This window comes from Otolemur garnettii, unplaced genomic scaffold, assembly GCF_000181295.1.
Source record: "Otolemur garnettii isolate 467f Iridium unplaced genomic scaffold, OtoGar3 scaffold00015, whole genome shotgun sequence".
In the NCBI taxonomy this organism is placed as follows: domain Eukaryota; kingdom Metazoa; phylum Chordata; class Mammalia; order Primates; family Galagidae; genus Otolemur; species Otolemur garnettii.
The window spans coordinates 6,268,169-6,272,391 of record NW_003852410.1 but is presented as its reverse complement, the minus strand read 5'-3'; positions in this window follow the sequence as shown (position 1 = coordinate 6,272,391).

Below are 4,223 nucleotides of genomic sequence, written 5' to 3'. Positions count from 1 at the left end.
TCATAGCTCACAGCAACCTCCAACTCTTGGGCTTAAGTGATTCTCTTGCCTCAGCCTCCCAAGTAGCTGGGACTACAGGCGCCCACCACAATGCCTGGATGTTTTTTGGTTGTAGTTGTAATTGTTGTTTGGCAGGCCCCAGCTGGGTTTGAACCTGCCAGCTCTAGGGTATATTTCTGGCACCTGAGCTGCTGAACTATAGGCTCTGGGCTTAAATCCACCAGCCTTGGTGTATGTGACTGGCGCAGTAACCACTGAGCTATGGATACCGAGCTGAAACCTTTATTTTGTTTTTAGACTTAGTTTTCCTGGGTACATTTTATAGATGTGTATATATTCACATATACAAGGTATCCCAAAGGTCAACATACATAGGAAAAATTAAGCTCATTATATATATATATATATATACATATATACATATATATATTTTTTTTTTTTTTTTTTTTTGAGACATAGAGTCTCACTGATTTACCCTGAGGTTGAGTGCTGTGGTGTCATAGGCTCACAGCAACCTCAAACCCTTGGGCTCAAGTGATTCTCTTGCCTCAGGCTCCTGAGTAGCTGGGACTACTGGTGCCCACCACAACACCTGGCTACTTTGTTTTAGAGACTGGGGTCTTACTTTTGCTCAGGCTGGTCTGGAACTCCTGAGCTCAGGCAGTCCACCCACTCTCGGCCTCCCAGAGTGCTAGGATTACAGGTGTGAGCCACCACCCTTGGCCATATTTTATATTTTTAATATTTTTATATGTATATATCAACACAGAGAAAGGTTTTGTAAATATTTAGTAAAATTTTGTAATGAGTATTTTGTAAATGTACATTTAGCTACAATTTCTCATTTTTCCTATACGTGGCAACCTTTAGGTTACCCTGTATATTTAATAACTCACGACTGCGGTAAGTACTGTTCTTATTAAGAAAGTATACGTGGGATGGGTGAGTTCTAGGAGAACAGATGTCTTCTCAAGGAGACCCCCAGGGATACACCTGCAGGGTCCCCTCCATGGTGACTCAGCTCTTAAGAATTTGTAGACTCCTAGCATCTCAGGGTGGAACTTTTTGACTGTCAATAAAAGGAGAAAGACTAAGCCAGTCGGAAGCGCAGCCATTTGGAAATCTTCTATGCCGTAAGCTCCCAGGCGATGAATAAAGCCCTTCCTCTTATTAAAAAAAAAAAAAAAAAAAAGAATTTGTAGACTCAACTTCCTGGGACCTGGAAATTTCCACTTCTGTGAAATTCTGTAGTTCTGTGGGGGCTGGAACAACTTCTCCTGCTTGATTCAATCTGACCAATGAGAAAGGTACCTGTGAGTTGGAACTTTTTGATTGGACACAAAAAGGGAAAGACCAAGCCAGTTGGGGAGCGGGGCCATTTTGAATTCTATGCCATTTGGTCCACCGGCTGAAATAAAGCTCTTCCTCTTACAAACATGGTGTTTGGGTGCTCTTTCTCTCCACTGGGTCTCATCTTCCTGCAACATTATCACTCCCCCATTTTGTGTATGAGGAAACAAGTCCAGAAAAGTAACTTCCCACAATCACTCATTGGGCAGACCTATGATTTGAACACTTAACAACTGGAGTCCTGAATCTGGGTTCTTAATTTTTATTTGTCACTCCCCACAGTAAAGCCATTTTTACAATGGAAGTGTCTCCTTTTCCTTTTTTATAAGTCCCCAATGCTCTTGTGAGATTACAGAAAAACCTATCACAAATCTACCTACTCCTTAAGACAATTGATTTTTTTAAACTTTGGGTTTCTTTCCTTATTTTGAGACAGAGACTCATTATTACCCTAGGTAGACTGCCCTGGTGTCATAGCTTGCAGCAACCTCCAATTCTTGGGCTTGAGTGATCCTCTTGCCAAAGCCTCCTAAGTAGCTGGAACTTTAGGTGCCTGCCACAATGCCCAGCTAGTTTTTCTGTTTTTAGTAGAGAGGGTCTTGCTTTTGCTCAGGCTGGTCTCAAACTCCTGAGCTGAAGCAATCCACCCACCTTGGCCTCCCAGAGTGCTAGAATTACAGACCTGAGTCACTGTACTCAGCCTTTTTAATTGTATTTTAACCTTAGGGTTTTCTGATTATATTTGGGTATTGCCCCAGTCATTTTCTTTTTTTAAGATAATATAATATTTATTGGCTCAGTGCCTGTAGCACAGTGGTTAGAGCACCAGCCACATACACCAAGGGTAGCGGTTTGAACTCAGCCCAGGCCATCTAAACAACTGCAACAACAACAACAATAACAACAACAAATAGCTGGGCACTGTGGTGGGTGCCTGTAGTAGCAGCTACTTGGGAGACTGAGGCAGGAGAATCACTTAAGCCCGAGAGTTTGAGGTTGCTGTGAGCTGTGACATCAAAGCACTCTACTGAGGGTGACATCATGAGACTCTGTCTCCAAAAATAAAATTTATTTACTTCAAAGTTTTTTGTGTTTTTTTTTTTGTTTGTTTTTGTGACAGGGTCTTTGTCTGTTACCCCAGCTAGAGTGCAGTGGTGGCATCATAGCTCCAACAATCCTCCTGTCTCAGCCTCCTGGGACTATAGGTGTGCACCATGACACCCAGATAATTTTTCTATTTTTTGTAGAGGTCGGGGTCTTGCTCTTGCTTGGGCTTGCTTGATTTCCTGGCCTTACTTGATCCTCCCTCCTGGGCCTCCCAAAGTGCTGGAATTATAGGCATGACTCACCCCGCTGGAGTCTGGCCTGTTCTTACAATCTTATCGGTTATATTTACCTTGAGGGGAGCCCTAGTCTAATCTATCAGACTAGTCACAAAATGGCCCATTTTCTTTCGCTTCAGAGGAGGAAACAATTTCTTACCCTGGCTCCTAATTCCTCAGCTGTGCCTTGATAGTATTTATTTATTATTTTTGATACAGAGTCTCACACTGTCGCCCTTGGTAGAGTGCTATGGAGTCATGGCTCACAGCAACCTCAAACTCTTGTGCTCAAGCGATTGTCTTCCCTCAGCCTTCCAAGTAGCTGGAACTACAGGTGCCCACCCCAACGTCTAGGGGTCTCATTCTTGCTCAGGTGGGTCTTGAACCCATGAGCTCAGGCAATCCACCCTCTCAGCCTCCCAGAGTGTGCTTTGATAGGTGGCCTGGGAAGAGTAAGAGGACCAGTTATATGTATATAAATTGTCCTGCATTAAAGTGTGGGAGCTCTTTTTAGCCTTATGGAATAAATCTTGCAGTATTTTTCTGTGAAGATTAATTGAGCACACATGTGAAAGTGTTTTAGAAGCTGTAAGATGGGGGGAAGGGGTGCAGACCTACCAAAATAAATATGTAAAATATCCTGTAAGACCTATACAACTTTTACTTTTTACTTTGAAAAGTATCTTTCAGAAGTTGGATGTTCTCTGCTTATTAAAAGAGACTTGTTAGCACTTTTCTCTAATATGAGAACTGGAATGGTCATCAATATGGTCTGTAATTGGTGAGATCAAGTTAAAATTTCTTTTTTTTTTTTTTTTGAGACAGAGCCTCAAGCTGGCATCAGAGCTCACAGCAACCTCCAACTCCTGGGCTCAAGCAAGTCTCCTGCCTCAGCCTCCCAAGTAGCTGGGACCACAGGTGCCTGCCACAACGCCTAGCTATTTTTTGGTTGCAGCCATCATTGTTTGGCGGGCCCGGGCTGGATTCAAACCCGCCACCTTAGGTGTACGTGGCTGGCGCCTTAGCCACTTGAGCCACAGGTGCCGAGCCATTAAAATTTCTAATAAAGTAGATTAGGAAGGAAACATACAACGTGAAACTTAATGCTTATTAAGTCTGCAAGTTCTAGGAAGGCAGAATCTGAATGTTCAGGGTCAAGGGCTGGGTTTCCAGCTGGGTTCCTAGGCACCCTTCCCACAGAGAGAGAAAGTAGAATCTGCAGAGACCAAAGACACTGGCTCAAGATCTTTTGTATAATTTTTGCTGTTTGGTCCAGCCTATGTCTAATAATTTTAAGGAGGAACAAGGCTCAGCCAACAAAAAGGACCTTACTACTATGTGCCAGCTACTGTGTGTTGTAATCAAGTGTTTCTTAGTCCCCATTACACCTCTTCCATATTGTAAAAAGTTCAAACCCTAAAAATACGACGAGTCCCATATGACAACTTACCTTTCTTTTGAGACAGAGTCTCACTCTGTTGACCTGAGTTGAGTGCCCTGGTGTCATCATGGCTTACAACAACCTCAAAATCTTGGGCTCAAGTGATTCTC